At 42.3% G+C, this 12,864-nt stretch overlaps 1 protein-coding gene and 1 long non-coding RNA gene across 2 annotated transcripts in view; both read left to right on the top strand.

Moving 5' to 3' along the window:
* LOC101732788 (salivary glue protein Sgs-3) overlaps window positions 1-12,864 on the top strand; it is a 141,726-nt gene that overhangs the window by 81,670 nt on the left and 47,192 nt on the right. The window lies entirely within an intron of this gene.
* LOC116412181 overlaps window positions 1-12,864 on the top strand; it is a 28,776-nt gene that overhangs the window by 14,951 nt on the left and 961 nt on the right. Inside the window, exon 3 of the long non-coding RNA XR_004223571.1 lies at window positions 8,512-8,559. This is a non-coding gene — a long non-coding RNA (uncharacterized LOC116412181). The remainder of the gene's footprint in view (window positions 1-8,511; window positions 8,560-12,864) is intronic.

Below are 12,864 nucleotides of genomic sequence, written 5' to 3'. Positions count from 1 at the left end.
ATATATATATATATATATATATATATATATATATATTAGATATATATATATTAGATATAGATATTTAGATATTTATTTAGACATTCCGTCTAAAAATAACAATAATAATTCCGTGTCCAGAAACATCACCCACCTGAGTGACGTTTTTCCACCAGCAATACTATATCCACTACTGTATACGTTGCCATTGCAGGCCTTGTTGCCCACTGTCTTCTTCAACCAAGTGACACCTAGCTGTGTGAGCTTTTTCACATTCTGTCTAAATAACAATAATAATTCCGTGTCCAGAAACATCACCCGAGTTGTTGTTGTTTTGTAAAAATAAAAAAAATGTAAGGCAAAGGCAGGCCGCCACGCAGAGGCACTAGGGGCCGTGCAGTTATGATATCCTGTGGCCCTAGGAAATCAACCAGTGTTCCAAGGCACTTACCCTGAACTCCAAAAATGCTGAAGAGGTAGTTGACTGGCTTACACAGCACACCCCATCCTCTACCGTTTCTAACTTTACCACAACATCCTCATCCTCCTCTGCTATGGGCACCCCACGTACCACTTCCTCCACTACCGCCGCCCCTTCTTCACTGGATGAGTCAGAGGAGTTATTTACTCATGAGTTTGTTGAACTGAGTGATGCGCAACCATTATTGCCAGAAGAAGATGAAGGAGATGAGGACGTTACACCAGATATCATAATTCAGGCAGGCAACACAACAGAGATGGACATAAAGTGTGATGAGGTCCCCGCTGCTGCTGTCTTCTGTGAGCTGTCAGAAGAAATTGATGCATCTGAGGAGAATGATGATGAGGAGAGTGATGTTTTGTGGGTGCCCAGAAGAAGAGAGCAAGAGGAGGATAGTTCAGATGGAGAGACGGAGAGTCAGAGAGGCAGGAGGAGAATAAGACTTAGAAGAAGCAGGGACAGCTCCCAGGGAACAGTAGGGCAACAACATGAATCGGCACCTGTGGTCAGCCAGCCAACACACCCACCAACTTCTACTGTTACCGCCAGAATACCAGCATCAAAAGGCTCAGCAGTGTGGCATTTTTTTAATGTGTGTGCCTCTGACAAAAGCGCTGTAATTTGCAATGAGTGCAGTCAGAAACTGAGTCTTGGGAAGCCCAACACCCACTTAGGTACAACTGCTATGCGAAGGCACATGAACGCCAAACACTAAGCACTATGGGAGCAACACCTCAAAGGCAGCAGACAAACTCAAAGCCACCCTCCTTCTGGTCCAGCATCTTACTGCTCTACCTCTGCTGTCCTTGACCCGTCTCAACCACCCTCCACTCCGCCTTCCACCTTGACCACCAATTCCTGCTCATCTGCCCCCAGCCAAGTTTCTGTGAGGGCCATGTTTGAGCGTAAGAAACCAATGCCTCCGAGTCATCCCCTTGCCCGGCGTCTGACAGCTGGCTTGTCTGCACTCTTAGCCCGCCAGCTTTTACCATACCAGCTGGTGGACTCTGAGGCCTTCCACAAATTTGTAGCAATTGGGACACCGCAGTGGAAGGTACCCGGCCGCAATTTTTTCTCCCAGAAGGGAATACCACACCTGTACCAGCATGTGCAGAGCCAAGTCACCGCATCTCTGTCACTTAGTGTTGGGGCAAAGGTCCATATGACTACTGACACATGGTCCTCCAAGCATGGTCAGGGCAGGTATGTCACCTACACTGCCCACTGGGTGAACCTGGTGATGGCTGGGAAGCAGGGAATGCGTGGCTCAACAACAGTGGAGTTGGTGTCACCGCCACGGGTTGCATACGGGTCTGCCACCACCTCTACACCTCCTTCGCTCTCTACCTCGGCTTCTTCCTCCTCTGCTGCTGTGTCCTCCTCCACACCGGTGCACCCCCAGCTCCCCATAGGCTATTCAACGTGCCAGGTACGCCGTTGTCATGCTGTCTTGGGCATGACGTGCCTGGAAAGCAAAAACCATACCGGATCTGCACTCCTGTCATCTCTGCACTCACAGGCCGATCGGCGGCTGACCCCACACCAACTGAAGTTCGGAAAAGTGGCAGCACTGAAACTGGGCAATTTAACACATGTGCCCTGCATGGCACATGTTCTCAATTTGATAGTCCAACGGTTTGTCTCGAAGTACCCAGGATTGCAGGACATTCTCAGGCAGTCCAGGAAGGTGTCTGGCCATTTCAGACATTCCTATACAGCCATGGCATGCATTGCTCACATTCAGCGGCGGCACAAGTTGCCAGTCAGGCGTTTAATTTGTGACAGCCAGACTCGCTGGAATTCAACGCTACTCATGTTTTAACGTCTGCTGCAACAACAAAGAGCCATCAACGAATACCTGTTTGAACTGGGTGGTAGGACTGGATCTGCAGAGCTGGGGATTTTTTTCCCCCGTTACTGGGTGCTTATGCGCGATGCCTGCAGGCTCATGCGCCCTTTTGACGAGGTCACAAACATGGTTAGTCACCATCAGCGACCTAATACCCTTTCCTGGAGAGTGCCGTGTGACGAGTGACAGATGAGGCCCTAGACTAGCGTGACCAGGAGCATGAAGAGCATGATTTCTGGGCAGAATCACCAGAACGAGCCCAGGCACCTGCTGCAACACAGGGAGAGGTGTCAGAAGTGGAGTCAGAGGAGGAAGGTGGCTTTGTGGAGGAGGAAGACCAACAGGAGCAGGCTTCCCAGGGGGCTTGTGGTCACCTTTTGGGGACCCCTGATCTTGTACGTGGCTGGGGGGAGGAGACCTTGGATGACATAGTCCTTGATAACGAGGAAGGGGAGATGGATACCTCTGCATCCAACCTTGTGAGAATGGGGTCTTTCATGCTGTCATGCCTGTTGAAGGACCCCCGTATCAAGAGACTTAAGGAGAAGGACCTGTACTGGGTCGCAACGCTACTAGACCCTCGTTACAAGCATAAAGTGGCAGAAATGTTACCAACATACCACAAGTCCGAAAGGATGCTGCATTTCCAAACCAGCCTGCAAAACATGTTGTACAATTCTTTTAAGGGTTATGTCACTCAACATTCCATTTCAGTCCAAGGCAGCGCCAGGACCCTTCTGGATCCACCCTCAGAGAACGCCTCGAACGGCAGGTAGCGGACTACCTGGAATTAACTGCAGATATCGACACTCTGAGGAGCGATGAACCCCTGGACTACTGGGTGCGCAGGCTTGATCTGTGGCCAGAGCTGTCACAATTTGCCATCAACCTCTTGTCTTGCCCCGCCTCAAGTGTCCTCTCAGAAAGGACCTTCAGTGCAGCAGGAGGGATTGTAACTGAGAAGAGAACTCGCCTAGGTCACAAAAGTGTGGATTACCTGACCTTTATTAAAATTAATGAGGAATGGATCTCGGAGGGTTACTGCACGCCGGAAGACTTATTCTGACTGCCCATGCAGCTGTCCTTCTCTGCACGCCGCATGACTCCACACACAGCTGTCCTTTAGCGTCCTCCTCCGCCACCATACAAACTAGGGTGCAAATCCTACTGGTTTCATTTTAAGCCAAACTTTTTTCTGGTCTCTGTGCTTCAGTGCCTGCGACAAAAAAACGAATATTTTCAGCATTTATATGCCATATTTTTTCTGGCCTCTGTGCTTCAGTGGCTGCGACAAAAAAACCATAATTTTTCAGGAATGTACACATGCCTGATTTTTCAGGGTTCTGCAACAGCGGCAAAATCGTATCTTTTATGGTCACCACAGGTGATCAATAAAGTAGGCCAAAACTGGGCCCACAGTGCAGAATCAGTGTTTTTTGGTTCACGTCACTGTACATTGAATTACCTCTGCCTGACCATGCACGTGCGCACAAGCACGGTGACTGCTAAACACACCACTACAGAAATATTCCCACCGACGGGACGAACATCCTGGAGGTGACAAGCAACTAGTAAAAACTATTATTCGCTCACTTGACTGTATCATTAAAGCTTTTTGCGTTTTTTTTGTTGCAGTAAATGCAGCATTTTGTCTTTGCGTGTGAACCGGCCGTAACCTTTACACGACTTGATTGGAATGTAGACGCCGGACGTTTTAAAGCAGTTTATTACACAAGTTTAGGAATGTAGTGTGATTTCTGCCCTTTACAGCACAAAATGCAACGCTGTGTCAACAACGTATTTTTCAGAGACATTTTTGCCCTTGATCCCCCTCCAGCATGTCACTGTCCAGGTCGTGGCACCCTTTAAACAACTTTAAAATCAGTTTTCAGGCCAGAAATGGCTTTTCTAGGTTTTAAAGTTCGCCTTCTTATTTGAAGTCTATGGGATTCGCAAAGTTCGCACTTTTTGGTGGAAGTTCGCGAATGGGTTCGCAAACTTTTTTTTTGAGGTTCGCTACATCTCTACGGGCCTTCCCGACCGACATTGATATTGGGCAGATATTGATCGGGCAGGTTAAAAAATTTTGTCAGATCGGGGACTGCATCGGCTCGTTGATGCAGTCCCCGAACCAACTGCCCCATTACCTGCGTTTTAATTAGATCGTTTGGCCCCAGGGCCCTATGTCCAACTAGTTGTCATGCTATGATATATGAAACCCATGTATGTCTTACTCATGTCTAATATTTTTGGGACACTAATAAAATGCACAGATTATGTATAAAAATTCTTATAGTTAAGTACATTTCTGTTGAGTAAACATTTTGAGATTACAGGGAAACGTGTCTGATAGACAAGCAGATACACCCTAGGGACATGTTACATAGGAGTTCTCTCTGAACGTGATTTTCTGGTTTCCTGTCAACTTGTCAATTTTCAGTCCAGTCAGAAAAATATTTAAGAACATTCTCTGTGTTACTGGAATTAGAGTTGGTGCAGGAGCAGGGGAGAGAGGCGCGTGGCTTTATTGTGGAAGAAAATCCCATTCAGGTAGGAATAGAAAGATACCTGTATGTTATATTGGGGCTCATTGTGTAACTGGGAGGCAGGTATTGTGGTACAGTGTTATCACGGGATTGGGATTAGTAAATTTGTACAGGTTTCGGATCCCTTATCCGGAAACCAATTATCCAGAAAGCTCCGAATTATGGAAAGCCCGTCTCCTATAGACTCCATTTTAATCAAATAATACAGAATTTTAAAACTGATTTCCTTTATCTCTGTAATAATAAAATAGTACCTGTACTTGATCCCAACTAAGATATAATTACCCCTTATTGGGGGCAGAACAGCCCTATTGGGGTTATTTAATGGTTAAATGATTCCCTTTTCTCTGTAATAATAAAACAGTACCTGTACTTGATCCCAACTAAGATATAATTACCCCTTATTGGGGCAGAACAGCCCTATTGGGTTTATTTAATGGTTAAATGATTCCCTTTTCTCTGTAATAATAAAACCGTACCTGTACTTGATCCCAACTAAGATATAATTACCCCTTATTGGGGGCAGAACAGCCCTATTGGGTTTATTTAATGGTTAAATGATTCCCTTTTCTCTGTAATAATAAAACAGTACCTGTACTTGATCCCAACTAAGATACAATTAATCCTTATTGGATGCAATACAATCCTATTGGGTTTAATTAATGTTTTATAGAGTTTTTTAATAGACTTAAGGTATGGAGATCCAAATTACAGAAAACCCCCAGAATACTCTTGGTCCCGAGCATTCTCGATAATTGGTTCTATACTTGTACAACATTTGTCTGCTAAAGTGAGGTTTCACCACTCTCCATGCATTTCTATTTCACTTAATCGAAGGGTGAACTCTAACTTTCACTTATTGATAAATACTTTTTTTTTTAAAAATCCCATAGGAACGAATGGAGAGGGGCGGAATTTAACTCTAATGGACTGTGGAAGTTCGAACTTCACTCTTTGATAAATTTACCACTTTGATTTGAGATTCCATTTTATTTAGATCATTTTCCAAAAACATATGATCATTGGTTAATGAGAAACCCTTATGGACTATGTAGAATCTCTCGATTGCTGGAGAATGAAAGTATGAGGAAGCAACGGTTTATGGTGTCGGTTTGATAAAGATGAGTGTCTGTATTATATTATTACATACATTGAGCTCCACATCCTGGGATCGGCAAGGGTTTATTAGTAGTGATGAGCGAATCTGTCCTGTTTGGCATCACCATAAAATTTGCGAAAAGGCAAGAAAATTCACGAAATGGCGAAAAATTACCAAAACGCATTTGTCGCGCATTTTTTTTTTCTTTTGTCGCCCGCGTCTATTTTTTTGTCACCCGCCTTTTTTCGACGCTACTGCGCCCAATTTTGACGCAACTGTGCCCTTTTTTGATGCGACCTCGCCCAATTTGACACGCAAAAAAATCCAAAAATTCCGCACACCGAATTTTTCTGCGGCAAAATTTCATAGAAGCTTCATGAAACAATTCGCCAATGCCGAAATGCAGAAATTCGCTTATCGCTATTTATTAGCCATATTTATAGGGGGAGATTTATTAAGACATGAACGCTTGAAGTGTTCATTTGAACGCTCCGAGCCTATTTTCGCCGATTTTTTCGCTCGTGCGACTTTTATGTACGCTCGCGCTACTTTTTTGGACGCTTGCGCGACTTTTTCGTATGCCGCTGTTTACAGTCGTTCGGTTCGAAAATTTCATCACTTTCGGATCACCAATACGATATTATCGTGACAAATACGATTTTTTCATAAGCATTTTTGTGATATTTGCGATCTTCAGAAATTTTCGTATCCAAATTTTTCCCATTCGGGATTCGAACTTGTGTTTTAATGAATCGGCCCCATAGTGTCAAGATGGAGAAGGAATCCAGGTCACTTCCCCAGAGGAGGAACATAACTATATGAATCTGCATTAAGATTGATTGTGTTACAAATTACCAACCTGTTTGAAATCAAATGTGATTTCCTTTGAGTAACTCTAAATACATAGTCTATAAAACAGAGGGCATTAATGGGAATCAGAATATACTCACATAATGGGTTTGTGGGTATCTACAACACCTTTACCTGCACATCCTGGACTTATAAGACCCAGTATAGCAGTGTGGGGCAGAGTGTAGCACCGGAACCTAGGAGTCCGTGCCTCCATATATAAATAACCCATTATTTCCTGCAAGCAGAACTGCTAAAAGCTTGTTTTCAAACCCCTTTTGTTTGCTATTGCCATGGAGCAGAGTCGCTCTATACAGCTTTGTACCGCATTCCAGCCCTAATGGCCTTGGGTTGATCTACCTGTAACAGTGACATTGTCTTATATGGGGTTGGGAAAATGACTATATTCAGTCTTTATCTTCTTGTTTAGGTGAAATAAAAGTTGAATGTTTGGAATATAACCAGATCCCCCTGGTCTTAGCATGGACCTCAGCACCATCTTTGTGCTTCTCCTGCTGGGTAAGTCAGTAATTCCTCTATTGTATCCAGTGTGTCTGTTCTATTCATTCATTTAACCATTAAATAAACCCAATGGGGCTGTTCTGCCCCCAATAAGGGGTAATTATATCTTAGTTGAGATCAAGTACAGGTACTGTTTTATTATTACAGAGAAAAGGGAATCATTTAACCATTAAATAAACCCAATAGGACTGTTCTGCCCCAATAAGGGGTAATTATATCTTAGTTGAGATCAAGTACAGGTACTGTTTTATTATTACAGAGAAAAGGGAATCATTTAACCATTAAATAAACCCAATAGGGCTGTTCTGCCCCAATAAGGGGTAATTATATCTTAGTTGGGATCAAGTACAGGTACTGTTTTATTATTACAGAGAAAAGGGAATCATTTAACCATGAAATAAACCCAATAGGGCTGTTCTGCCCCAATAAGGGGTAATTATATCTTAGTTGGGATCAAGTACAGGTACTGTTTTATTATTACAGAGAAAAGGGAATCATTTAACCATTAAATAAACCCAATAGGGCTGTTCTGCCCCCAATAAGGGGTAATTATATCTTAGTTGGGATCAAGTACAGGTACTGTTTTATTATTACAGAGAAAAGGGAATCATTTAACCATGAAATAAACCCAATAGGGCTGTTCTGCCCCAATAAGGGGTAATTATATCTTAGTTGGGATCAGGTACAGGTACGGATAACGGATCCTATTCCTGTACTACCAAGGGGCTGATTTATCAATGCACAAATTATCATTTTTACTGTGATTCAAGACTTTTCTACTAAAACTCACAAACCTGACTTGTGAAGTCTCATAGCAGACAATGGGAGCTGCTGTAGGCAGAATTTAAACTATTTATTCAGTTCAAGTTTTTCAAGTTTTTTCGGAGCTTTTAAATTCCAGGTATTCAAGTTACTGAAATGAGTTTTTTTTATATTCATGTTTTTTTTAATAAACATTTATGTTATTTGTAAATTGCGAGTGTATTTGAAGTAGAAATAAACTCTAAAACCTCACAAATACAAATTTTGATAATGGGATAATGTCATTAAAGACACTGCCGTTGGCTTAAAGAGAATGCACTTAACTTAGAAGAAATGCGGCTGAGCTTAATTAGCCAGAAAATACAATTATTGCACAAACGAAGGTCATATAAGATTTACCCTTTTTGTTTCTTTTTTTTTCTAGCACACAGCGCAATGCAACAAACAACAAATGAGATCATAAACGGAAATGGTAATAAACTTTATATGTCTTACTAAATATGTCATTATGGGGTGGGTTCCAGTACTTAAAGCAAGACTGTCATGAAAAAAACACAAACAGATGTTTTTATATTTAATTTTAAAATGTCACATGGGGCTAGCCATATTCTTCATTTCCCAGGGTGCCACAGCCATGTGATCTGTGCTCTGATAAACTTCAGACACACTTTACTGCTGCGCTGCAAGTTGGAGTGATATCCCCCCCCTCACCCCCAGCAGCTGATCAGCAGAACAATGGGAAGGGAGCAAGATAGCAGCTCCCAGTAGGTATCAGAATAGCACTCAATAGTTAGAAATCCAAGTCCGGCTTGGGACTCTTCCAGTTACATGGGAGTAGGAGAAACAATAGGTTAGCTGAAAGCAGTTCTAATGTGTAGCGCTGGCTGAAAGCTCAGACTCAGGCACACTTTACTGCTGCACTGCAAGTTGGAGTGATATCCCCTCATCCCCAGCAGCCGATCAGCAGAACAATGGGAAGGGGGCAAGATAGCAGCTCCCAGTAGGTATCAGAATAGCACTCAATAGTAAGAAATCCAAGTCCGGCTTGGGACTCTTCCAGTTATATGGGAGTAGGAGAAACAATAGGTTAGCTGAAAGCAGTTCTAATGTGTAGCGCTGGCTGAAAGCTCAGACTCAGGCACACTTTACTGCTGCGCTGCAAGCTGGAGTGATATCCCCTCACCCCCAGCAGCCGATCAGCAGAACAATGGGAAGGGAACAAGATAGCAGCTCCCAGTAGGTATCAGAATAGCACTCAATAGTAAGAAATCCAAGTCCGGCTTGGGACTCTTCCAGTTATATGGGAGTAGGAGAAACAATAGGTTAGCTGAAAGCAGTTCTAATGTGTAGCGCTGGCTGAAAGCTCAGACTCAGGCACACTTTACTGCTGTGCTGCAAGCTGGAGTGATATCCCCTCACCCCCAGCAGCCGATCAGCAGAACAATGGGAAGGGAACAAGATAGCAGCTCCCAGTAGGTATCAGAATAGCACTCAATAGTAAGAAATCCAAGTCCGGCTTGGGACTCCTCCAGTTACATGGGAGTAGGAGAAACAATAGGTTAGCTGAAAGCAGTTCTAATGTGTAGCGCCGGCTCCTTCTAAAAGCTCAGACTCATGCACACTTTACTGCTGTGCTGCAAGTTGGAGTGAAAGGGCAGTTCTGTACCTCTTCACAACCACATTTACACATTTGCCCTCTGCTTGTCTAATCTTGTAAACCTAATTGATTCATAAAACTAGAATTCATATTTTTCTGTTTTTTAAAAAACTCAATATTTTATATTATATATATATATTTAGTTTTAGCTGGTGAATGGTCGAATTCAGATTTTTAGCCATTTGCATGCATAGTAAATCTTGAAAAAGTTGCAACTTTTTTTCCCGCTAAAAATCCCAACCAGAAAAAGAAAAAAAATCCAACAGTTAGTAAATGCCCCCTTTGGGGCAGATTCATCAAAGTATGAGTTCGAATCCCAAAATGGATAAAATTCGGATTAAACACGAAAATTTCTGATGATCAAAAATTCTAGTTTCCGGGGCGACGATTCAAAAAAAGTCACAATTTCGGCAACTTTTTCCCCCACTCTGTCTTTTTTTAAGCTCAGATTTTTAAGTACATGTCAGACATTCGTGGAAATGAGTCAAATTTAAAAAAAATCAAAAAGAATGGGTAATGTTAGAGTTTTAGTAAATCTACCCCCTATGATATTGGCTATAAGATATTCTATTCCAAAGTTATTTGAAGAAAAAAGAAATGTCCGAACTGTTCTGGGTTTCTCTCTATTGATATAGAATATAATAATGTATGTAATACTGTGGGTGACAAAAAAATAGCTGTGCAACAAAAGAATAGCTGTGCAACAAAAGAATAGCTGTGCGACAAAAGAATAGCCGTGGGTGACAAAAGAATAGCCGTGGGTGACAAAAGAATAGCCGTGGGTGACAAAAGAATAGCCGCGCAACAAAAGAATAGCCGCGGGTGACAAAAGAATAGTCGCGCAACAAAAGAATAGCCGTGGGTGACAAAAGAATAGCCGCGCAATGAAAAAATAGCCACGGGCGACAATTTTTTTTGACCCGTGACATTTTCGCTGTTTCACAAATTTCCCGCCGTTTTGCGAATCTTTTGAAAGATTCACAAATTTTTCGGCTAAGCGAAACGGGACAGATTCGCTCATCACTATTGTAGACTATTGGATCTGTGATGTTCAAAACAGTCCAGTTGCCTAATGATACAAAAAGCAGCAATTTAGCAGGATTTTGCAATTGGACTGATTTGAATAAGGAGATTCTTAAAGAAATTATTGACTTCAAAGGAGAAGTAAAGCTGCTGCCTCATTTAGGATCCCGCTGTGTATTATAAGGATTATTGATGCCCAACCTGTACTCCTCCATTGTTAGGGTATTACTGACTCAATTGCCCGTTTTTTCATACCTTGGTATAAGCCTGAATGTTTCCGGGCAGCTGGAAGTGACAAGCAAAATCGGCCTGTTTAGTCGAAAAATTAATGAAATGGTGAAATTTTGCCAAACTGTTGCTGAATGCATTGGGGTCAATGGGGGTCACTATTAAACATGCATACTAGCCAACCAATCACAGTCCCGTCTGGCTGCTCCCTAAAAAACTCAAGTCCTGCTCTGGCACTTTGAGCTTGGGGTGAGACTTTAGCTGAATCCTTATTGTGTGACTTTTCATTCCACCTTGTTAGAAAGGATGGAAACATTGACAGAACTTAGAGAAACTGAATTCAGCGCAATTATTTTAAAGCTTTATATTCTTAATTAAACATAAAAATTGGTTGATTCTATCACTTATATACCATAGAGAGGAAACAACATAGGCTCCCACATAGGGGACAAACATAACAAAAAACACAACTTATTGTATACAAAGCAAAGTCAATGGAGATTCCTGCACTGAGCGGTTATTATACAGAGACACAAGCTATGGCTAAAGTTCCAGTCACTTTACTTATACAAAACAGCCCATCTGGGAATAAATTGCTCCATTACAAAGGCTTTTCTGTAAGAAATATATTGATTTGCGTAGAATCTTATGATCTCCCCCATGTCCAATATACAGAGCATTATCAGCTTTAGTTGTGGGGATACAAACCAATAACCTCTCAAAGTGTTTATGAAGCAGTTACATGGGGGTTTGTGTGCATTACACACGGGGAGAGGCCAAACTGTGCCAGTAGGTGTATAGGCAGAACAACATGATATGTACAGGGGAACCTCTGCACAAACACTATGTTCCTTCCCAGGCATGCTGATTTGTATAGGCAAAGTGACTGACACTCAGTTCAGAGTTTGTGCTCTCACTATTATATACAGGCTGTGTATGGAACCCCCAGTCTGCTCAGCAAACCTTTGCTTGTCAATGTTTTAGTTGTGTTGTAACTCTCTTTTGTTCAGAAAAAGCATCAATTATCTCCTGGACTGATATTGTGAGGGAGGGAGATATAATAATATTTGGGAGTCTGTTGTAAACAAGTTATGTCTAAATTCAAAGCAAAAGCTTGTTTTATTGACATCCTGTAATACAATGTGTATAATAGGGCAGCACTAGTTTATATGTACCTGTACCCATGATGCACCTGTGTCTCTGTGCCAATGGGGTCATTTGTAGGTTCCACCTAGTTCTCTATGGAGGTTGAAGAAAAACTTATATACACAAGAATCGACCAATGAGAATGCTAATTAGGTTCCCAGCACTATATCAGCCATTTTGATATCATCTTACATATAGAGATAATGATGGCATTTTTCCCGTCATTATATGGCACAGGAATCAGACATGGGGATAAAGGGACAGACTTGTTCAGTGCTGGGAAACTGTGCTTATTGCTCCCAACTCCAATTGCAGGAACAGAGAACAGGGAGCCGGATTTACTCACATCAGCTGGGATTCTCATTGGGGGATTATTTTGCATATTTATGCAGCCACTGGCCCTGGAGAGCTGGGAAATGTTTCATTAAACAATGCAAAAACACTAAAACCCACATTACATTACATGGCAACACAGGAACCAGTGCAGTCTGCATATTATAATTCTTATTATTAATCAGCTTCTATGGCAGATATTACCTGACATGCTGTTTTGATAATTTACTACGTTCCCTAAGCTCCGCCTCCCAACAGCAGCCCAGAGCAAACTGAGCATGTGCAGGAGCCAGATCTTAAAAAGATGGTCTAACAGAGAACAAGATGGCAGCCCCCTCTGGGCAACTTTGAAAGCATAAATCATTACTTTAATTAGGCTTCTCAATCCCT

The sequence above is a fragment of the Xenopus tropicalis genome, chromosome 7, assembly GCF_000004195.4.
Source record: "Xenopus tropicalis strain Nigerian chromosome 7, UCB_Xtro_10.0, whole genome shotgun sequence".
In the NCBI taxonomy this organism is placed as follows: domain Eukaryota; kingdom Metazoa; phylum Chordata; class Amphibia; order Anura; family Pipidae; genus Xenopus; species Xenopus tropicalis.
This window is presented reverse-complemented; position numbering and strand designations above follow the sequence as displayed.